Below are 25,200 nucleotides of genomic sequence, written 5' to 3' on the forward strand. Positions count from 1 at the left end.
TAACATCCATCTTGCAACTGTGATAAAGCTAGCCTGAGGACAAAATTCACATGCTGTGGATGGCAGGGAAAGAATGTGAGCCCTTGATGGCGATGTTAAGCTGGTAAATCAACTGACCATAGGACTACCCTACGCAAGATTTTTCATGGTATCCAACACTGTGTTTTCCTTATCGCTAAAGTCCATTGAGTCAGTATTGTCTGCTACTTACACCCAAAGGTCTCCTGATAGACTTGCATATGTTCATTAGTACGGCTGACGAAGAAGGTCAGCTCATGGTCATAGGTAGGTTTTTGTTAGGCTGTTCTGAGATTTCAAGAAAATGATAGGGTAAGAAATCCACACCGTGGATTATTTTTAATGACGCTTTCTACTCAAAGGTAACTGTAAATTCATATGCAGTTGGAATCAATAACAGAAGGAGACCCTGTTGTACCTTTACCATTTCCCCTAGCTATGACAACTTCTAAAGCTGTGGTACAGTATTACAACCAGTTATCTGACATTGACACAACCCATCAATCCTATTCAGATCTCAACGGTTTTACATACACTCGTTTGTGTATGTGCACATTTTGCTCTATGCGGTTTTATCACAGGTGTAGGCTTATGTATTCACTACCACAGTCAAGCTACAGAACAGGTGGGATTTATTTTAAAAAGGAATTTCTAAACGCTTTTGCCCCTTCATCATCTTCGGCAGTGCTTTTCAAACTGTGCTCATTTGAATTCTTGGAATGCCACCCCTCTATCTCACTTGGTCTGAGCAGGTCCATGGTCCATATCATATATATATAACTATATATATTATATAGATATACATAATATTTTGGGCTTCATAATAAGCCTTCATCTGGAAAATAAGTTCCTATCTTAAACGCAAAAAGAGAATGGAACTGATAATGTATAGTAAATACACCCTTGATATTCAAATGATGTCACTTGAATAGAGCTTTATACTTTTTCAAAGTACTTTTCAGTACATTATCTTTCTTCAGTCTTAAAACAGCTATGATTAAATGACTAAACAAATGAACAATTGAAACATCTATAAAATCTACTCAAACAATCAGGTTAGGGAGATTTAAGCAAGCCGTAACCAGAGTAACATCGGCACTCCCCAGCTAAGAAGGACAGCAGACAACCTCCCTTGGCCAGAGGCCCCACAAGAACTGAAAATGAAATCCGTTTTGTCAAAGGACAAGATTTGTTCTAGAACAAGTGATTCCAGCATTGTTCCAAGTAGTTTTACAAGCTGAGACGCACTGTGTAGGACAGACCCTTTTGCACTCATCATGTGTCATACAGCAAGGTTTGTGAATTCTTTTTTTTTTTTTTTTTTTGGTCTTTTTGCCTTTTCTAGGGCCGCTCCCGAGGCATATGGAGGTTCCCAGGCTAGGGGTTGAATTGGAGCTGTTGCCGCCGGCCTACACCAGAGCCACAGCAACGCAGGATCCAAGCCCCGTCTACTATCTACACCACAGCTCATGGCAACGCTGGATCCTTAACCCACTGAGCAAGGCCAGGGATCAAACCAGTAACCTCATGGTTCCTAGTTGGATTCGTTAACCGCTGCACCACGACGGGAACTCCCAGGGTTTGTGAATTCTATGAAATCTCATAGGCTCTATTGGAGAGATTTACAAAGCAAGAATGAACCAGAAAAGAGAAGAGATGAGGCAAGTTTCTTTGCCGGACACACCATAGGTATACATTCCAGGGAAAAGAACTTGCCCTCTAGCTGCTCTCCTTCTTATAGGGCAAGAGTTAGAGGATAATCAGACTTCTTGAGTATCATCCAATCCGGGGTTATGTACCGGCTCTTTACAGGAATTACCTGGTAAAGACAGCTGGCCAGTACCTGAGGGCCTTGGCCTAAGAGACGTTTTCTATGGTCCTAAGAGACGTTTGGGCATAACTCCTCTGCAGGGAGGATGTGAAGAGCCCAGGTCCCAGCAGGTTCATTGTCCAGGCAACCCAGAATCAGCCATCTAGGTCAGTTTTGGACAATCCTGGTCATGGCACCATGAGTCTTTTCATCTTTATACCTCTAGCAGTTAGCACGGAGCCTGACATAGGAAAGATACACAAGCAATGCCAGTTGATTTAATAAATAAATATGCTTCTGTATCAGTTGAAAACAACTGATTTTGTTCTTGCTGATGAAAGGAGGACTAATAATACATGTCGTTTACCTACATCTCTTGAATCTGTGGAAGTCTATATGCATGCTTGGCCTCTGCGTCGGTAAAACATCTTTGAAGAATCCACAACTCTAAGGGAAGTTCCCTTGGCTTAAGCAAGAACCTACTTTTACTAAATTTCTGCCATTTCCTTGCAGCTCTGGCAAATAAGGCATTGTCTGGGATCTGAGACAGTCAGTAAAGAAGTCTCTGCAGGCAGCAGCAGCTCTGGAATTTCCCACAGCCACTCCTCCAACAATCTTCTAAAGTCATTAGTACTTTGATTGAATTAGATACAGAGTTTAACGGGAAGTTAGCCACTGCAAATTTTATGAAAACAATTTTAAAAATTATCCCCTAAGAATTTTTGCCAGGACAGGATTTTCTAATCTCTTCCTCATGGAAAAACTCCTTTTAATGTGAGTTTCCCCGACAGAATCCTGTTTTGAAAGAATTTGTTTATAAGCAAACACATTTGTTAAATAATAATGAATTTATCTTCCCAAGAGGAAACCAAGGAGTCAAGCTTTTTTTTTTTTTTTTTTCTAACTAAAATCATCCTTGAGGCTTTTGAGTAAACGATTCCTTAAAGCTTCCTGCAAAACTGAAAATTGCTAAAAAAAAAAAAAAAAAAAAATTGCTAAAGAAATTCTCCCCTGCCCCCTCAGATGGTGGTTATTATTCTCCTAAACTGCTAGGTTTTAGGTTTGAAACTGGGTTCCAGAGGGCGCCAGGCAGATAGCACCCATTTAATAAAAGCCCGTGACTTGCCCTGGGTCTTTTGCTATGGATTTACCCTCTTTCCTGGCAATAAGTGCTCTACTGTGGCAGTTACTCCTGCCTAAGTTTGTCCCTGCTTAGGTGTCCTGCTGAGTGAGGAGATATGTGTCTGCCAAATTGGCAGAGGTCAGACTTTAGCCCCAGCTTTCTGTTAGCAAGATGGTCAACAAGCAAGCTGGCCTATCCAGCACCCTCTCCCAGGGAGCTGCCCTTTGAGATGCAGAGTAAGTCCTTGTCTCCCTTCAACCTCTTCACCATGGTCTTACTTGATTTGTGGTAAGAAGCTGTTACTTCAGGATGGGAAAAATTTTTTCAAGCAGGAGCATAATACAGCAGTAAATAACACTATTTTCTAAAAGGAAAAGAGGGCATTTTCATTATTTCATCAATTGCAATAGCACTTTGGGGGGAATGATTAGAATAAATAGGAGCTTGGAAATCTGACCTTGGCTGGTGTAAGGCTAGAGAGAATCTGGTGCTTCTTAATTTCCCATTCAGGTTCTCAGTGTTCCAGGAAGCAGTGTGCTCAAGTTTCTTTTCTCCATGTAGTTCTCCTGAATGCCCAGCTTCAGTGCCCGGGTGTTGCTGCCAAAGATCCTGCTGGCACATTCAGCTGCCATTCAAGGAAACAGCCCTTCACCACCTCGCACTTGGAGTCTGTCTTACTGCATAAAACAGGTGGAAGGACGTTTTGCCTTTAGAGTTACTTCTATTGCCCAATGTGAGGAATGACAAAAATCTTCTGTGTATGTTTGGGGGTGGGAAAGACCAGATATTACTGTGAATAGCATTTAATTCGCCATTTGGACAAGCTTACCAGGGCAGCTGTTGTAACTCAGGCAGCAATAACTAACACTTAGTTCTGTTGCTAGGAGGGATTGATAGAAACTTTGGACAAACCATTTAAAAAAATTATGCTCCCATGATACTGCTGAATGTATCACAGATCAACTTAAAAACGGAATATTTGCTAGTATCATAAGAAAGAAGTACAATGAGCATATTAATCAACTAGGATTGTATTTACACTTCCGTTTTCATTCTAATTATTTTCTGCTTTCAGTAAAGTCTTTAGATCTATTGGCAAACATGTGAACGAACACAAGATTTGCAATCTATAGCTACAACTGAGACAGGGTTACCTTTTTTTATATGCTGATAGTCTTATTTACACTAACAAGTTAGTCAACTTCACAATGGAATTTTGTAAGTTCTAACTCGTGAGTTTGTCAATTATCTGTGCTTAGCTAAAGTCTTGAACCCGAGTTTCATTTTCAGTCTTGACACATATATGTATACATACATAAACAATCTCTCTTTCTCTCTCTTTTTTTTTTTTTGCTTTTTAGGGCCGCATGTGCACAACAAATGGAAGTTCCCAGGCTAGGGGTTGCCGGGCTTCGCCACAGCCACAGCGATGCCAGATTAGAGCCCCAACTTCAGCTTATACTGCAGCTCATGGCAACGCCAAATACTTAACCCACTGAACGAAACCAGGGATTGAACCTGAGGCCAGATAATAATCAGGGTTGTTACCAATAAGCCACAATGGGAACTCCTCTTTTATGTTTTATATAAAGAAAAGGACTATGTTAGTATTTAAATAGTAGTTATTTTCATTAAATTAAATTTACAATTTAGTGGAAGATAAAAATGTGACTAGTTGAAGTAAATTATTCCTCGAAAATGAATTTACAACATAAAATTATATAAATCTCAACACTATCAATTAAATCTCTTCAAGATTCCCTAGATCTTATTAATGTGCATCAGTTTTAAAAAAAAATAGTTGCATGGTTTTGCCTTCATCCTTTCTTTTTTTGTTGAACATATCCAGACCAATAATAAAGAATACAATTGCTCCCATTTCATAATGGGTTTAGGACAGACATTATTGATATAGTTAATGATTCTGTTTTACCAGCAAAACATAGAATTTAAAATTGACCTTGGCTTAAATTGATTTATTTTAATTTGGTTATTTGATGGAAGCTGGAAGGTTGGACACAGAGTAAGAGCCATCTGGCCTGCCCTGTCTCTGTTCATCCTGACCACTCACTACTTTGGCTTACCTACTGGGTCTGTCTACTTTTTTCATAAGTGCCTCAACTTCCCTGAGTCAATGCCCACATGGCCTCAGCTATAGTACTGTTCAATCTGGTCTGTCCTGTCCAGTAACTGCCACTCACCTGTGCCAGTCTCTCTGTCATTCTTGGTGCCTGATCAGGCCCAGCAGCCTCTGCCAGTTTGGCCATCTACTTCCTAACCCATGTCTCAACAACTCCTATGGTGTCTTCTTCTGCCATCGTGTTTTATCCAACACTCTTGCTTTCTGCCTCTCTTGGCAGCTATCAGTTTAGCTGCTGGCACTTGCTTATACCCACATACTGATAAAGCCAAACCACAAGGTAAACTCTTGGCCTTTCCTCAGACTCCTGGATAAAGCACTGGCACTTGGTCTTCCTGCGATTTCAGTCTTGGCTTTCTACTATTTGTCTGAGAATGCTTTTCCCCCTTGATGCCCCAAGAGGAGCACCCTTTTTGTTCCTGCTCTAGGAGCTTACAGTAAAAGTGATGCCTCCTGCTTTATGCTACTGCCTCTGAGCTGGGCCAGCTCAGCAGGTCCCCAGGCTTGGCCCAGATTCTCTGGAATGGTCTTGTTACCACCTGCTTATCTGCCCTTCACAATGGCAGCACTCCTGGACAGGTTGATAGTAGTGTCACCTCCATTCACCTGCCTAGGGTTTAAGGCAAAATACATCTATAGAACTGAGAAAATGCAACTAAACATAAATGGGAAAAATAAAACTTACTGTGAGGAAAGAGTTATGGAAAGGAGGTGGCATGAGAGAATTTAAGTGGAGTTACCAGTAGGAGTAAGTAAGAATGAACAGGAGTAAAATGAAAGACTGTGGTGGTGGGGAATGTGAGAACAAGATCATGAGTTTTAGGAGAGCTATACTCGATCATGAAATCCTACCTTCTCAGAGCCCCAACATTTGATTGGTAACATGATTTTGCACACTTAATGGACATGGTTTAACAACTCAGCCTACTTAATGAATAAATGTCCTAGAAGAATTAATGAGAATAAAATTAAGAAAGGACGTTCCCTAATTTCTTAAATATAATTTTCAAAGTCTATGGGGATAAAGCTATTATATAGAGCAATAATAGAGGTCTATAGATTTAACATGAGGTTTTTTGTTTTTGGTTTTTTTTTTGTCTTTTTGCCTTTTCTAGGGCTGCGCCCATGGCATATGGAGGTTCCCAGGGTAGGGGTCTAATCAGAGCTGTAGCTGCCAGCCTACACCACAGCCACAGCAATGCTATATCTGAGCTGTGTCTGCGACCTACACAACAGCTCACAGCAACACCAGATCCTCAACCCACTGAGCGAGGCTAGGGATCGAACCCACAACCTCATGGTTCCCAGTTGGATTCGTTAACCACTGAGCCACGATGGGAACTCCTAACATGAGTTTTAACATAATTTTATCATATCCCCAATAGATGATATAATTGGTGTTTATGAGTGCAAAAATCTTGAGAAACAATGGACTAAAACGTTACATGATGAGGATCACAAAAGTTGATTTTTTTTCTGAAAAAAAGGCAAAATAGGGCAATTACCCATAGCAATAAATTAGAGGAAAACAGACTGTTCAAAGGCAAATCATCATAACAATCAACTATTCACGTAAATTTATATTTTTAAAGCAGAGTATTGGCAAAAAAGCTTTTAGATACTTGCGCAATCGTCAAAATTTATTTTCACAGGTGCTTAGTACCTATGTTGTTTCTATCTCTGATCACACTTGTAAGTTTACTTTGAGGTAAATGACAGCTTAAAATGATTTTCTGTTATCTCTTTCGAACTGTGGACAGGAGTCGGCCTGAGTAGGAGGATAAGGGTGGCAGAAGGGGCAGCATCTTGGTGTTACTTTTAAGCTTCCAATGTTATAAGGAAGAGTATATTTTAGATTACACTTAGTCATTTTCCAAACTTATAGTTATTTATATCTGCAATTAGGAATATAAAAATCCTCTGAATTAATTTTAATATTCCATAGATCATTTAAAATTAGCACTAAGAGGCTACGGTCCAATGAATTCACTTTCTATATGAGAAAAATAAGACTCCAGGGAAGTTAAATAAATTGCCTAAGGTACCATAGTCAGACCTAGACTAACTCCTAGGACGAGATCTCTCCACTTGATTTAGTAGCCAAACAGCTCAATGATAACGTTTATTGGTCTTCATGACACATAGAAGAACTGTGGGAAATTACTTGAATAGTTCAGGCCATCTTTTAAAGCTACACAAGAAATTCTGAAAATACATATTTTTTTCTTAGTTTCTCCATGGTAAACAGAAGGGATTAAAATAAGCTATGTTTCAAAAAACTGTCTCTAATTCTTCATTCTTTCCACTAAATGGTAAACTTCAGTGTGGACAAACTGCCCATGAATTAAGCAAGAGCAGAGGAAAAACTGGGCTACTTACTGGTCTAAATTAAAACAAGTACAAACTGATGGTGAATATACCAAAATGGATAAATCTTAAAAATATGATATTAAGTTAAAAAAGCAAATTGTAGGAGTTCCCGTCGTGGTACAGTGGTTAACGAATCCGACTAGGAACCCTGAGGTTGCGGGTTCGATTCCTGACCTTGCTCAGTGGGTTAAGGATCCGGTGTTGCTGTGGCTCTAATTAGACTCCTAGCCTGGGAATCTCCATATGCCGTGGGAGAAGCCCTAGAAAAGGCAAAAAGACAAAAAAAAAAAAAAAAAAAAAAAAAAGCAAATTGTAGAAGGCTACATACCATATGGTGTTATCTTTATAAAAGGTTAAAATACTCATTTATATACAAATATTTTGTTTGTTTAGGAGTACATATATATGTTGCAAAATATAAGAACATAGATGAGATGATAAACACCAAATTCATGATAGTGGTTACTTTTAAGGCAGGATGACGGGGAATGGGGTTGGAAGAGATGGTACAAGGGATTTCATTTGTATCTGAAATGTTTTATTTACCTTTAAATTCTAGGTAAAGAGATCAGGCAAATAAGGAAAATGTTCAAATTTGACTTGGCTAGATAGTGGGTATCTTGAAGTTCATTACACGAGTCTTTACAGTTTTCTGTATTTTTTTTTTCTTTTTTCTTTTTGTCTTTTTAGGGCTGCACCCTTGGCATATGGAGATTCCCAGGGTAGGGGTCTAATTGGAGCTGTTGCTGCCGGCCTATGCCGGAGCCACAGCAATGCCAGATCCAAGCCGCGTCTGTGACCTACACCACAGCTCACGGCAATGCAGGATCCTTAGTCCACTGAGTGAGGCCAGGGATCGAACTCGCAACCTCATGGTTCCTAGTTGGGTTCGTTTCTGCTGCACCATGATAGGAACTCAGTTTTCTGTACTTTGGAAACACCTCATTATTAAAATAAAAGAAGGAAAAAATGATAGACTCAATTTTCAGGAAGAAGGGATTGCATATTTGCATCCTTGCATTAGATACTTAGGAATATTTAAATAAATTTTTAATCAAAATATTTATCTATACAAGTCTATTTATAGATGAAGGATATTATAGATTCAGCCCTGTTCAAGAGTTATATAAGTCAGATATAAACTGGTGTTCCATGGGGTCCTGCTACTGCAGAGCTGGATTCATTAAAACCCAAGCCTAATCCCAGAAGTCTTGGGAAATAATGAAGCCTCTGGGGTGGAAGTGGCTGCTGCCATTTGGCTCTCAAGCTCTGGAAATATTCTTGTCTTTGACAGGAGAGATAGTACAGTTGTATGTGATATCCAGAAAAGGGCTCTGACCCATGACTGGGCTTGCAGAGTTTGGTGTAGATTTCTCTCTTCCCGGTAGGATGTAGCTGAGGCTCATCCTCTCTCCCTGATGAGCAATCGGATTCTTCACTCCTCTTTGCAGTGAACTCTGTGGACTCTATGATATTAATTCCCAAACCTAGGATCCAAGACCTTACCCTATTTCTTCTCTCTCATCTGTGTGAATATATTTTATATGATATACTCTCTAACTCATGACTGTGTTTTTTTCTCAATAAGGTGAACTTGCTATATAAATTCTACTTTCTCACTTGGAATTCTGTCATCCACCACCAAGTTCTGTTTTTAGTTACTCTATTTATAGCTTAGAATCAAAAACATGTTCTCTCTCTAATTTCACTGTTGTTTGAATTCAAATGTTTTTCATCTGATTCCACCATTCATTAGTTTCCCCAGGGACATAAGTAAATCAGTTATACAGCTAAGTTATTAAAAAATAGTTATTACTAGCTCAAGTACTTAATTGTATTCACATTGAGGGGAACGTCAATCTCTGGATCATTTATCTTAGATTTTTGGAATTTCTTTCCTCTGAAGGAATGATTCAGTGCGGCTAAAGGAGAATTTTTAAAACAAAGACTGTCATTCAGAAATTATACATTCAACCTAGCAAATGAAAAGGCATTAGGAAAAAAAGATTAAAAAAAAAAAAAAGGAAAAAAAGATAAAAATAGGGATAGGAGATTATAAAAGGAACCAAGATCACAGAAGAAAGTGATAGGTTTGGGGTAGAAAATTAGAATAAAAGAAGGAAGGATGGAGAAAAATTTATCATAAATGAGCAAAATGCAAATGTAATGGCATCTAGAATATAAATTGAGGTCAAGTTTCTTAATTACGATCAGTGCCAAGATGTAGATCTGTGACTCCAGGGACAGTTAGCTTTAGAGATCCCTATCCAGAGGCCAATTCTACATCTTTGAGGGTTATTTTTGTCTTTTTCTTCTATTCACTAGCCCTTCCCAGAACACAATGACATCTCTCAGAGGTAGAAGCTGCTTTCTACCTTTCCAAAAGGAGAACATACCACATTCCTGTCTAGTGGTAATTTCTCGTTTTTCCTCAAGTTATTTTATTATAGGACTCTGAAAATGAGAGCTATCAAAATAGACAAGATGTCGCAAATGAAGAATTTTTGGTTTTGATTAAAAAATTGGAACAGGAAATGATGAGATGTTAAGAAAATATATAGCTTTCCTCTCCCTTTCTTGGCAAGTCAAATGCCCAGTTATCAGAGAACACAAGAAAATATTGCATACATGAGCAGAACTGTTTCTAAATAAAATGTCCAAAACGTAAATGCTGCATCAGTTCCCAATTAAGCATTCTGTAAATAAAGCCTTGCTCTTCATCTCCTGTTTTCACTGGAAACTTCCATCACCAGAGATACTGAATGGCGTGGAACAGTGGAGCCACCCAGTGGCTAATATGGTTAACCACAGCAATGGCACATTTCATGGTGCATTTCGTCCGTTTCCTGTTTTACACAGGAGTATATTTCCTCTTGAAAATATGACAGGAATTACCGCTAAGAAGAAATTTAATGCTGTAATAGTAAAGATGAAGTTTATAATTTTAACATCACCCCCAAATTAAAAGATTGAAGAAGCTGTGAGAAAGCAACTTTTAAAAATAGAATGAAAGAAAAATATCACCCAATCCTGCCTGAATTAGTTTTTGTTTGTTTGTTTTTAAACCATAGTTTTTAGGAGTTCCCATTGTAGCTTATCGGTAATAAACCCAACTAGTATCCATATGAGGAAGTGGGTTTGATCAGTGGCCCTGCTCAGTTAAGGATCCAGTCTTGCCCTGAACTGTGGTATAGGTCGCAAATGCAGTTTGGATCCTGTGTTGCTGTGGCTGAGGCATAGGCCAGCAGCTATGGCTTGGATCCAGGCCCTAGCCTGGGAACTTACATATGCCTCAGGTGCGGTCCTAAAAGGAAAAAATGAATAAATAAAACCATAGTTTAAAAAAGCTTCAAACTAAGGTTCTTTAAGTACCAGTTTTGATATGACAAAAGATTCCTTATAAAGATTAAAATTTAAGACATGAAATTATCCTAAAACTTGAAAACATCTGATTCTATCCCAATTGTCAATAAACAAAATACAGTAATATTTCAAAACATTAGGGATTATGAAAAGAATTGGTTGTCCTTGTAAAATGTATATTTTATTTAAAAATTAAAGTAAAAAAAAATAAATAGGAGTTCCTGTTGTGGCTCAGCAGAAATGAATCTGATTAGGAACCATGACATTGTGGGTTCGATCCCTGGCCTGTTCAGTGGGTTAAGGATCTGGCGTTGAGGTGAGCTGTGGTATAGGTCATAGTTGTGGTGCAGATCTGATGTTGCTGTGGCTGTGGTGTAGGCCGGCAGCCGTAACTCCAATTTGACCCCTAGCCTGGGAACTTCCATATGCCTCGGGGTGCAGCCCCAAAAAGAAAAAAAAAAGGAAGCAGCAAAATAAATAAATAAATAAATAATTAAAGTTATTCCCTTGCGGTGCAGTGGAATCTGCGTTAAGGATCTGGTATTGTCACTGCACAAGCTCGGGTCACTGCTGTGGTGTGGGTTCAATCCCTGGAACTTCCACATGCTGCAGGTGTAGCCAAAAAAAAAAAAAATGTTAAAAAGATTAAAACTGGGAATAATGCCAACAAGACTTTCTGCTGTCTCAAAGGATAAGTGAGATTCTAAAAATTAAAAATAACTTTTTCTTATCAAAATAGTAAAGTGTTCATTTAGAAAAATTAGAAAATATACGTAAGCAAAAAGAAATAACACCCTCACAACAAGTCCATTATTAATACTTTGGTTTGTTTATTTCCAGAAATTGTTCTTTACATATGGATCATGAAATTTTTTTAATGAAAAGGGATTTTACTGAACATAGTTTTTGCAATTTGCTTTTTATCTTACGTCATGAACAACTTCTATCTCAGTAAACATTTATCTGTACATAATTTTTTTATTTTTATTTTTATTTTTTTTGTCTTTTTCCCTTTTCTAGGGCTGCACCCACGGCACATGGAGGTTACCAGGCTAGGGGTCTAATTGGAGCTGTAGCCACCGGTCTATGCCAGAGCCACAGCAACACGGGATCCAAGCCATGTCTGCAACCTACACCACAGCTCACAGCAACACCAGATCCTTAACCCACTGAGCAAGGCCAGGGATCGAACCTGCAACCTCATGGTTTTTAGTCAGATTTGTTAACCACTGAACCATGATGGGAACTCCTGTACATAATTTTTTAAAGCTGTATAATATTCCAGTGTATGGCTATTTATTTAACATAATCCTTACTAGGATTTTTAGATTTCATTATTATTACTATTATATATAATGATCTAAAATCATTCCTACATCCTTTTTTAAATTTGGGAAGAACTATTTATCTTTTTTATTTTATTCTTTGTCTTCTTAGGGCTGCCCCCATGGCATATGGAGGTTCCCAGGCTAAGGGTTGAATCACAGCTATAGCTGCTGGCCTACTCCACAGCCACAGCGATGCCAGATCCAAGCTGCATCTGCAACCTACACCACAGCTCATGGTAATGCCGGATCCTGAACCCACTGAGCAAGGCCAGGGACCGAACACGCATCCTCATGGATACTAGTCAGGTTTGTTAACCACTGAGCCACGATGAGAACTCCCAGAAGAACTGCTTAAAGTGAATAATCAAGTAGGTATGTTTTGCAACAGCACTGAAATTGTGAAGTATGTGTAACATAGAGAAAAGTACATTTAACTTACATGAATACTTTTAACAATTGCAAACAACTGTACATCTACCACCATCGAAGTCAAGAAATAGAACATTACTGGGCCCCCAGAATCCATCTCCATCCCTTCCCAATTATAATCCTTTTAAGATTTTGACATGCATTATCAAATTGTCCCTCCTCCACAGGTGTCAATCTGAGAGAAGGATCATGAAGTAACTGCAATCTGTTGGCTAATAAACTAAATAGGAAAATATCAAATTGAATTACATCAAATGAAATTTGGGTAGTACTAAAACTGTACCTTTGAGAGGGAGGGGGAGGGAGCAGGATGGATTGGGAAGTTAGAGTTAACAGAGGCAAACTACTGCCTTTGGAATGGATAAGCAATGAGATCCTGCTGTGTAGCACTGGGAACTATATCTAGTCTCTTATGATGGAGCATGATAATGTGAGAAAAAAGAATCTACACTTGTATGTGTAACTGGGTTACCTTGCTGTACAGTAGGAAATTGACAGAACACTGTAAACCAGCTATAATGAAAAAAAAATCATTATATAAAAATAACATAAAATTGTACCTTTGATTCCTAGACAGTATTTGAAAATATAATTCGGTTTTGAATTTCAGTTCACTGTGACTGCTATTTCACACAGTGGTAGGTATTTTGGCCTATATCACCTATAAAGGAAACTCCACTGGCCCAAGTAGGTGTCCAACCCAAGTGAGATTCCATTTGGGTCTCATTAGTACAGGAATGGGCTGTTTTTTAAGTTTCTTGTCCTTTTCTTTGGGTTGATCATTGCAGTGTCCAACTGATGCAACGCTGGACTTCGATGTAGATTTAAGAGGTAAGGTGTCCAAGAGCCAAAGGCAGTACAGCCTGCTTTTATTAGTACAGAACTTCGATCTCCAAATGTTGAATGTACAACTGACCCTTGAACAAGACAGGGGGTTGGGGCGCTGCCCCCCTATGTGCAATGGAAAATCCATGTACAACTTTACAGTTGGTTCTCAGTATCAGAAGTTCTGCATTCTTGGATTCAGCCAACCAGGGATTGGGGATCATGTACTACCATAGTGCACATTTATCGAAAAAAATCTGCTTTATAAGTGCATCTGCGCAGTCCAAACCCATGTTGTTCAAGGGTCAACTGTGTATAGAATATGATGTATGTGTATGTGTGTATGTATATATATGTCATACATTCGAAATTCATTTCCCTTCATTAGCTTGTATATGTCAATTAAAAAGAAAATTAAGAGTTCCCGTTGCGGCGCAGTGGTTAACGAATCCGACTAGGAACCATGAGGTTGCGGGTTCGGTCCCTGCCCTTGCTCAGTGGGTTAACGATCCGGCGTTGCCATGAGCTGTGGTGTAGGTTGCAGACGCGGCTCGGATCCCGTGTTGCTGTGGCTCTGGCGTAGGCCGGTGGCTACAGCTCCGATTCAACCCCTAGCCTGGGAACCTCCATATGCCGTGGGAGCAGCCCAAGAAATAGCAACAACAACAACAACAACAAAAAAGACGAAAAAAAAAAAAAAAAAGAAAATTAATCTTTTTTTCTATTGGCTCGTCAACAGGGGCTGGTTTTGGTAATTAAATAACAGATATGTGCCATGAAATAAATGAGTGAAATCTATAGCTCTTAAAAATATATTTTAAGCATATGGTAATGGCAAAGGTGTACTGAAATTAACAAATTTAAAATTGTCCTTTCTGAGTCTAGTGGATTAACTACATTGCTTCTAAGTAAAAAAAGGGGGGGGTGTAATTAATACTGATTTGATGTCTTGGTACAGGCTTAGGAACCCTGGACATTAAGAGTGAGTAACACTAACAACTGAGTAGGTAAAAGTGACATGAAAATTTTATTTGAAAGTGCCACTATTTGTAAAATTCCAGGAATAATATCTTTTTGTAACCATTTAAACTCAGGATGAAAAACTTTAGATGTCGACTTAAAAATGCATGAGAAGTTCACAGTTGAAAAAATTATGGAGGTATAGGGACAAAATTTTTTTTTTTTTTTTTTTTTTTTGTCTTTTTGCTATTTCTTTGGGCCGCTCCTGCGGCATGTGGAGGTTCCCAGGCTAGGGGTCAAATTGGAGCTGTAGCCACGGGCCTACACCAGAGCCACAGCAACGCTGGATCCTTAACCCACTGAGCAAGGGCAGGGACTGAACCCAAAACCTCATGGTTCCTAGTCGGATTCGTTAACCACTGCGCCACGCCACGACGGGAACTCCGAAACAAAAATTTTTAAGACCATTATTTTAGGTCTTAAGACCAACTTGCAGCCAAGTGAAAAGAGGTTTCTATGTGATCTGGCCTTTCAGATCAGAGGTGATGCTTTCTTTCTTCTCCTCCTCCTTCTTCCCTCTATTCTCTTCCTCCTCCTTTCCTCTTCTCCTTCTCTTCTTCCTTCCCCTCCACCTTCTTCTTCTTCATCATCATCACCATCATCACCATCACCATCATCACCATCATCACCACCATCATCATCAACATCACCATTATCACCATCATCATCATCACCATCACCATTATCACCATCATCATCATCACCATCATCACCGTCAGCAACATCACCATCATCGTCATCAACATCTCCACCATCACTATCATCACCATCATCACCATCATCATCATCATCATCATCACCATCATCATCATCACCATCACCATCATCACCATCACCATCATCACCATCACCATCATCACCATCATCACCACCATCATCACCATCATCATCACCATCATCACCACCATCATCATCACCATCATCGTCATCAACATCTCCACCATCACCATCATCGTCATCATTACCAAATGACTCTCACTCATTGAGGGACTCCTCTGTGCCAGGCACTGAACTAAGCAATCTGTATGAATTATTTCTTTTAATTCACAGAACCTTTGAGTTCGAAATTACTATCCCCGTTTTATAGTCAAAGTATTAGGGCTCCAGGTAACAATGATAGAGCCACCTTTGAGCACAGCCTGGGCTGATTCCAGAGCCTAAGCTCTTAACCTTTTCTGTCTACTTTGTTAAATAGTAGCGTTTGGGCAAAAGCCTCATGGTAATAAAAATCATGCATTGGTTAGCCTTGACTTCTGCATGTGTATTTCCTTTGGGGATCTAGTTGAATGGACAAGATTCAAGTTTGAGATCCTGGGTCCCAGTTATCTCTTACATCCTTTTCACTAGAGATATTACCAGCAACCTAAAGGGGAAAAAGGAATTCCTAGTAGAGGGAGTATTTGAAGGTGCTCAGATGTCCCCCTTCCCCTGAAAATTATACCTTTCTTAGTCCTGGATGATTGTCCTTGACTAAACTAACCAACTCTAGGGAGGGTAGTAATTTGCATCCTGGGTCTTAATTCGATTTTTTCTGGACTCTTTTCAACTTGTATTAACTCAAAGTAAGTTCTGATGGGAAACAGATTAGAGAGAACATAAGTCACTGGATAGTGGTAACAGGTGTGGGAGAAAGGAGAAGGATGCAGAAAAGGGGATATAAGAGAGCAAGAAAGTAAAACTTCGAACCTCATAATCTTAAATAGGGTTGTCTGCATTTACATTTATAAATGTAAAGAGGTTTAGAAGCAATACAGGAAACACATATAATAGATGCGTTGTTTTTGTCTGCCAATTGCTCCACTAAGCCCCTCACTCTTTCCAAGTCTGTGGTTCTGGCAGGGCTGTCAGTCACGGTGCCCCGCCCTCCACCTCTCCCCAACCCCCAGGGTGAGCATGTGACCAAGATGGGCCAATCAAAATACTATATGTCTTCATGGACAAAATAATTGATCCAAGGTAGGCATAAGAACCAAGCAAGGTTCATCACAATCCTTCAATGAAACTTGATATATGGAAGCCATAAGCCTTAAATAAGTAGGTTTGAGATCTCTAGTGGCCATTTTTCCTACTATGGAGAAAGCCCACCAAGGAATGATATCAATAATATCATTGGGAAATAAATGAAGAATGGGAAAGAGAACTCCTAAATTCAGCTGAGCCTTTTTGATAGCTTATCACCTGCAACAAAATGAACTAATTGACATATTTTCATCACATTTTAAAATGTGGAATGACTACACATAATGTATTAACAGATGGACTAAAGCAAGTTAAAATAAATAATGCCAAATTCTTACTTACATTTATTTTCAATTGATTTAAAAATAGAATGGCTAATGTTTATCGAGTTCAGATGCTTTGATCTAGTAATCATTCTGAAAATGTATTTCAAGTATAAGGGCTAAGCAAACCAAGATGTTTACAGAAGTATTATTTTTAATACTGAAAAACTGTGAATTCACATATCTAATGCTTGAGACATGATTAAATAAAATTATGGCATATTGCTAAAGAATTTTATTTTGAAATGTCAGCACTGAGAAATATGACTATATAAAATAAAAAATCATTAATAGAAATAAAAAGAATTTTAAAAACCTATAAGTCAAAAAGGAATTCCTAATATTGTATGTGCATCCTATTATTACAACTTATAAAACTATATACATACGGATTTCGTTATAAATATACATATATAATGAAAATCAGAAGACACACAAAATAATGACAGTTGGTAATTTAGGATGGTGAGATTATACAAATTAGACTAAAATTTCTTATAAAGTTGAAAATAACTTTTAAATAAAAGAAAATTATAGTTGATAAAAAAATCTCATGAAATGGCAATAAAAAGTGATTTCTGTTTATAATAAGTCAAAATGAAACCACATATCCAAAATAGAGGTTTCTCACCCAAAGCAACAGAAATAAAAGCAAAAATAAACCAATGGGACCTAATCAAATTGAAAAGCTTTTGCATAGCAAAGGAAACCAAAAAGAAAACAAAAAGAAAACTTACAGAATGGGAGAAAACAGTTTCAAATGATGCAACTGACAAGGGCTTAATCTCTAAAACATACAAACAATTAATACAACTCAACAGCAAAAAAGCCAACAACCCAATTGAAAAATGGGTGGAAGACCTGAATAGACATTTCTCCAAAGAAGATATACAGATGGCCAACAAGCACAGGAAAAATGCTCAATATCACTGATTATTAGAGAAATGCAAATCCAAACTACCAAAAGATACCACCTCACACCAGTCAGAATGGCCATCATTAATAAGTCCACAAATAACAAATGTTGGAGGGAGTGTGGAGAAAAGGGAACCCTCCTGCACCATTGGTGGGAATGTAAATTGGCACAACCACTATGGAAAACAGTATGGAGATACCTTAGAAAACTATACATAGAACTACCATATGACCCAGCAATCCCACTCTCGGACATATATCCAGACAAAACTTTCCTCGAAAAAGACACATGCACTCACATGTTCATTGCAGCACTATTCACAATAGCCAAGACATGGAAACAACCCAAATGTCCATTGACAGATGACTGGATTAGGAAGATGTGGTATCCATACACAATGGAATACTACTCAGCCATAAAAAAGAACAAAATAATGCCATTTGCAGCAACATGGATGGAACCAGAGCCTCCCATACTGAGTAAAGTAATTCAGAAAGAAAGACAGGAGTTCCCGTCGTGGTGCAGTGGTTAACAAATCCGACTAGGAACCATGAGGTTGCAGGTTCGATCCCTGCCCTTGCTCAGTGGGCATTGCGTGAGCTGTGGTGTAGGTCACAGACTCGGCTCGGATCCTGCATTGCTGTGGCTCTGGCGTAGGCTGCCAGCTACAGCTCTGATTAGACCCCTAGCCTGGGAACATCCATATGCTGCGGAGCGACCCAAGAAATGGCAAAAAGACAAAAAAAAAAAAAAAAAAAAAAAGAAAGAGAAAGACAAATACCACATGATATCACTTACATCTGGAATCTAATATACGGCACAACACAAATGAACCTTTCCGCAGAAATGAAAATCATGAACTTGGAGAATAGACTTGTGGTTGCCAAGGGGGAGTGGGATGGATTGGGAACTTGGGGTTATTAGATGCATAGTGATGCCTTTGGAATGGATAGGCAATGAGATCCTGCTGTGTAGCACTGGGAACTATGTCTAGTCTCTTATGATGGAGCATGATAATGTGAGAAAAAAGAATCTACGCTTCTATGTGTAACTGGGTTGCCATGCTGTACAGTAGAAAATTGACAGAACATTGTAAACCAGCTATAATGAAAAAAATATAAAAATCATTACAAATTCTAAAAATAAAAACAAAGCAAAACAGAGGTTTCTAATGGAATTTTGGAAAACAAACAATAAAAAACCTGGAGAACGAATACACAAATGGTGGGGAACAAAGAAGATCATCTCTCAAACAAATCTGAGGAAAAGTACCAATTTATGTTGAGTTTCCTTTTCCTCCTTTAAGCTTATTTACTTTCATTGGTTCCTTGGCATCCTCACAAATGCAGGTGGTTTATAAGGAGAGGGCCTCAAATATTTCTCTTCCTGAAGTGTTACTCTGTAAGCTGCAACTTGGGAGGTTAGTGAATAAAAATGGCTATGCTAACGAAGAATGACTTTCATAGACACAAACCAAAAAGCTACAAGTATATAATAATTATAGGAGATTGCAGTCATATGTGCAATAAAAAAATAATAGATTAAAATACCGAGTTTGGCAGAGGAATTAACAGGAAAATGCCTGTGGTATGGCCAATCATTAAATGACAGAGGAAAGTATTTGAGAGACAATAATTGGGTAAATATTGAAATTCCTGTGGTTGTTTTTCTGTTTTTCTGGGTCGATAACAAGCAAGTTTACATTAATCAGGGCTGATTCTTTTAGCTCCATGAGATTCCTAGCAGATGTGTGAAGATGATGCCCCTCCCATCACTTCTGATCTTTGTCACCACGATGATTCTGTAATCTTTTTGCTGACGGCATGGCTTATCTCCTCAATGTGGCCCAGATTTCTATCTTGTAGTTTTTCCAGACACTCTCCTGCCGACTACTGAAAAAGGACATAGATGGTTACACAAAGTCCTACAGATATGGAAGACAGGAGTGGTAGTAAATAGAAACAAATAGGAAATGCCATAAAATTCATGGGCTTTTATTTATTTTTTATTTTTTATTTATTTTTGTTATTTGTCATTTGTTGGGCCGCTCCCGCGGCATATGGAGGTTCCCAGGCTAGGGGTCTAATTGGAGCTGTAGCCCCCGGCCTACGCCAGAGCCACAGCAACTCGGGATCCGAGCCGCGTCTGCGACCTAAACCACAGCTCACGGCAACGCCAAATCGTTAACCCACTGAGCAAGGGCAGGGATCGAACCCGCAACCTCATGGTTCCTAGTCAGATTTGTTAACCACTGCGCCACGACGGGAACTCCTCATGGGCTTTTATATCAACAGCTCTATCTGTTATTAACTGAGTGACCTTGGACAAATTACTTAACTTCTCTCATTCCCCTTCTCTGTAAAACAAGTATTATCATTTAGTCAATAACGTTCATTGTTACTAAGAAAAAGGAATTGTGCTGGGCAATAGTGATAAAAAGTTTATCAGGTATAATATCTGGCCCCTGGAAGATCACAGACTTATCAAGAGATAATTATCACATGGTAAATGCAATAGATTTCACATGGAAGCATAGACAAAACATTTAAGGATGGGGCGGGGAAAGTTTGAAAGTGAGGGCTCAGTGTTTACCTTGAAGGGATTCACAGAGATCACTATACAAAAGCACCCACCCAAGGCTCTCCACATTTGTCATAAGCACTCTACTAATGTTAAATTGCTTTGTGTTCATTCTGGAGGGATCTTAGTTACAAATTCTTGCAACAGAGCTGAGCATTTTGCACTGGGCAACATCAAAATTGTGAAACATAAATTCCTTCGAGGAGATAAAATCCTGCATTCTTTAAGAATGAGTGTTACAGAGACTATACTTGAGAAGCTGCCCTACCACTCTTTAAAGCCTGGAATTTAACAAATTTTCTTAGTCAAAGCTAGTTTGCTATTTCAAAGACTCAGCCTAGTTTATAAACCCTAGGGAGTCAGGAAGAATAATACACAAAGAAAGAAACTAAGACGCAGGAAAAAAAGAAAAGTGAACTCAGACAAGATTTTTCTCAAGAACTTTGGCCTTTTCTCTTGACCAGTTATGAAACTATTTAAAATTTTTCATGCATGTTTTTGGAAATATTTTTCAAGATAAGATAAAAAGTACAAAATCTTGGAGTTCCCATTGTGGCTCGGGGGTTAAGAATCCAACTAGTAATCATGAGGATGTGGGTTCGATCACTGGGCTCACTCAGTGGGTTAAAGGATCCAGTGTTGTCGCAAGCTGCAGTGTAGATCTTGGACACGGCTTGGATCTGGCATTGTTGTGGCTGTGGCGTAGGCCAGGGGCTATGGCTCCAATTCAACCCCTAGCCTGGGAAACTCCATAGGCTGTAGCTGTGGCCCTAAGAAGACAAAAACAAAAAAACCAAACTTTGGAATGTGAAATACTTTGAATGAATGAGTGAATGAATGAATGAAGTAGGTTTCTAGTATCCTGTATTTGAATACTTAACTTAGATGTCATTCCCTTTCCTTACCCATGTCAGTTCAGTCAATCATTTACTCTGCTAATCCCTGATCTGGCCTCAGCACTGTTAACACATCTCATTAGGAAGCCACTACCAACATAAAGAAATTGCTGTAGTTACTGGAAGTAAAATGGGAGGGATGGTGGAGAGTGTGATGAAAAAAGATGAGGTTATCCTTAGGAAGGGCGCAGTGAAAAACAGGCCTTTATAAGGGGGAGGTGGACATGCATGCCTGGTAGTGTGAGGTCCATCATATCTCCTGTGGCATAGCTGAACCTCTCTGGACTTAAAGATTCTCAGCTGGGACTGAGACAAGGCAATGGGTGGGGTTTTAATGAACATACAATCTGGGGGAAATGTGAGAAAAAGTTGGAAAAGATTGAGGAGAGGAAGAACCATGTCAAATCACTGCCTTTTGCAAACTGCCCCCAGCCCACTTTGATATAGCCAATCATAAATTCTCCCTCACTTTCCTCTTCTGCTTTTGGCTGAGACATAAATCGGCTGGGTTGCAGAAGGCCCGGGGGTACTTCTCTTACTCTGTTTTGTCTTAGTCACTTGCAGGCTTGTCTTATTTTCTCCTAAGTTGTAAACTCCTTGAAGGCAAGTACATCTTATTATTCTGTGTGTCCTCTATAATAGTGACTAGCAAAATCTTATCATGGTCAATGGTGAACATTAAGTACCTTTGCAGTTGAGCTAAGAATTGAAATGCCTCCCTGCATGTAATGATTTCTGATCCAAAGCATATATTGCATCTTATGACACAGATTCTCATCCTTTCAGGGTGCTGTCTCCAAAAGGCGCTATAACTAGGGAGTTCGTCTCAGTGGCAGCATCCCTTTCAGCTATGCCTGGTCTACAAATGAGAATAATACAGAACCCTACAAGGATGTGGGGCTCCCCTCACTCCTTTATTTCTCAAAGCCTTAGTGAAGTGTCTTTTGGGCCTTCTGGGAACGTTGGAGGGAGCAAATGGGCGTGCAGGTAACATGATACAGTTTAACGTTCCTATCACCCTGGGCCCTTAAATTTATCTATGTGATGTAGGTAACTCTGGTATCTCAGCTGTATTAAGCGTATGCCAAGGTTGAGCCCAGGTTTCTGTCAACCAATCAATAAACTGAGAGCTACCTTCACTCCATGAACTAACATATTAAACCAGGACTCTCTAGTAGGTGCACACATATCAATTAATTCGGCTCAATCTAGTGTTACATTTCACCCTCTAAGGTGAACATTTTTAGAATATACTTCCTATTCCTGCTGATATAGATTAGTGAAGTCTTGCAATTATTTTGGTGTGTAAGCTGTTTCCTCTTGGGTCATTGTGTATACCTATCCTGTGCAGCTGGCTGAGATGTAATCCTACATACAGGTCTAGTGGCAATAGGGGGTGGTTATGGTGGGTCTTGTGGAGAATAAACATTCCTTTTTAAGGTGTCTGTTCCAGGTGAGGTTATCACAGAGTTTTTAAGCAAAGGAAAGCTAGTCTCCAGAAGGCAAACACTTTAATAGAGATTAGAGTGACTTTTAGTTTCAAGATGGTCAGCTTCAGCCATGTTCAAGCAGATGTCCCTATTCTAATAATTTTTAGGATCCCATTCAATGTTTCAACTTTCATGTAATATTTTAAAAAGTTAGCCATTTCAGTTTATTTTAGTAATGATGATGAAGATGATGATAACAATAAAAACAAAAAATGCAGGTTGCCTCCTAGTCAGGGGTTCCATTTTTCTTTCTTGGTACACTTTTTCTTTTTGCCTAGTACATTTTATTTTTTTGTGGTCCTCGTCTTCTCTATCTACCCTTTTTCTTAAAAAAATTTTAATACAATTTTTAAAGGTTACACTCCATTTGCAGTTACTACAAAATATTGGTTATATTGCCCATGTTGTACAATACATCCTTACACCCAATATTTTGTACCTCCCACTCCCCCACCCCTATATTGCCCGTCTATCATGGGTAATCACTAGTTTTTCATATGAACAATTTGATGGGACTGTGAATGCAATTACTGCTATAATTCAGCAATTCTTAAAAAAAAATCGTGCTTTATTTTTGACAATATCACCCCTATGTTTATTAGAACTAAGAGATATTTTTACAGTTATCATGGAAGCTTTCTGGTCTTAGACTTTGGCTTGAGCTGAGAGTGGAAAGATGTGAGCTTTTCATTGTCTTTCTCTAAGTGCTAACGTACACTCAGAAGACTCCATCCCACACCACTGTCCTTACAGGCGTCTTAATGGCCATAATGGTCAAGTGCAGCAGCCAGCTGGGCAATCTCTTGCTTCAGCTGACATGTCAACATGACCAACCACAGATGATACTTTGATTATTTATAATGCCCTCATTTCATTTCTCAGTGGGGAGGAGCTCAGCCAAAGGGCATGACCAAAGCAATCCTCAAATTCTTAGTGTTTACCTCTTGGGGCAACTACAGATACCAATTCGTATCAGTCAGGGTCCAAACAAGAGACAGAAAGCAAAAGATATTTTGAATGCAGAAGGTTAAATATAAAGAATTATTACTTTTAACAGAGTATTGGAGTGATAAGGAGATGGCTAGTAAGGAACTAAGAGAATTCTAAAGAATACAGGACAATCAGATATAGGGATCAGCTGCTGCTTTTAGGATTGAGATCGACCCTGCTTGAAAAGGTCCAAGGCCACAAATGAGTGGCTCATTTGACGTCAGAGAAGTCCTCTGAGGGTGCAAAGCTGCCTAGGGGGTGTGAGGGGAAGCTGTTCACGGACAGTGTGGCCTGGGTGGTACTCCGTGTGAAGCTATCTGATGGGGTTCCAGGGAAAGCCGCTCAGGGTGTTGCCTGTAAAGTTGCCTGAGAGGGTTCCTGGAGAAGCTGTTCATAAGAGGTGCTACACACTGTGGGCCACTGGGTGCTGCAGGAACTGGGAGGTACAGAAGCCACACGTGCGTAAGAGCCTGCCTAAAGGAGCACAGGTAGAGAAATCTCTTCTTCCTCCAAGTGTCTCTCCAGCGCACTTTACTGACAAAGTTTAATATCATGACAGCCAGAAAAGGAGAAATATTTACAGGATTTACTTCTATTATCACAAAGCAGGCAGTGAAGAGTGCTTTGAGACCCTTGAGGCAATAACTTGATAATTGGCTCAATAATCCATTTCCTTTAACAGGGAAAACCTTACAATGAGGACTGAGTTTTACTGGGACTCTGAAAGGTATTACAAATGGTCCCTTCAAGAAGCTAATAAAAATCAGGGACTCTCCCTCTAGAGAAATGCACATGTGTATGTATGTGCACAGTCCTACAGATAATTCAGGGTATATCTCTGGACCCAGATTAAGAACCCCTGAGTTAGGCCAAGGACTACTCTCCATGTTCAATTTAGTGATCCTTTATTTGAATGTTGAGTAGCAAATTTAATATGCCCAAACTCACCTAAATTATACTTGCTTTTAGCAAAAAAATGAACATTTATAAACATTTGAGAAATATAGTCAGTAGAGTTAGACAGTTCTAATTTGAGGGGAAGGAAATTGGTGAAAGATCTTTGGGAAGAGAGAGGCTAAATGCCAGAGGAAGGGCAAGCAGTTGTGAAACAACGGCACTGTTATTACTGGGATTTGGACTTGGATAGGTGCATACAGAGGGAACAGGGTATCTATTATGACCTGCTATGCTTTGGGGAGGTAGATCATAGTAGCTGGCCTCCAATATGATAGGAGGTCCTTATCTCCTAGTATTTATACTCCTGGGCACTCTCCTACACTGACTCAGAGCTGATCTTTGTGACCAAATAGAACACCATGTAGGTGGCAGGGGATGATTTTGGAATCGAAGTCATGAAAGGCAATGCTGCTTCAGCCTTGGTGCCTTGGACTCCTCATCCGGGGGGAATCTAGCTGTCCAGTTGTGAGGACACACAACAGCAGTTCTGTGGAGAGACCCACATGGAGAGCAACTGAGACTTCATACCCACACCCAGCCTAACTTGCCAGCCTTATGAATGAATCACCTTGAAAGTAGATCCTTCAGTCCCCATCAAGTCTTCAGATAACGAATGCCAGCTGATATCCTGACTGCACTTTCATGAGAGACTCAAAACCAGAA

At 39.3% G+C, this 25,200-nt stretch overlaps 1 protein-coding gene across 4 annotated transcripts in view; it reads right to left on the reverse strand.

The window, feature by feature from the left end:
- The window catches only part of SEPTIN7 (septin 7), a 202,048-nt gene that overhangs the window by 172,641 nt on the left and 4,207 nt on the right, over positions 1 to 25,200 (reverse strand). The window lies entirely within an intron of this gene.

The sequence above is a fragment of the Sus scrofa genome, chromosome 18 (genome assembly GCF_054392235.1).
Source record: "Sus scrofa isolate SSC_HxYL_T2T_F1_AM1 chromosome 18, Sscrofa_HxYL_maternal_Yorkshire_Landrace_v2.0, whole genome shotgun sequence".
NCBI classification, from domain to species: Eukaryota; Metazoa; Chordata; class Mammalia; order Artiodactyla; family Suidae; genus Sus; species Sus scrofa.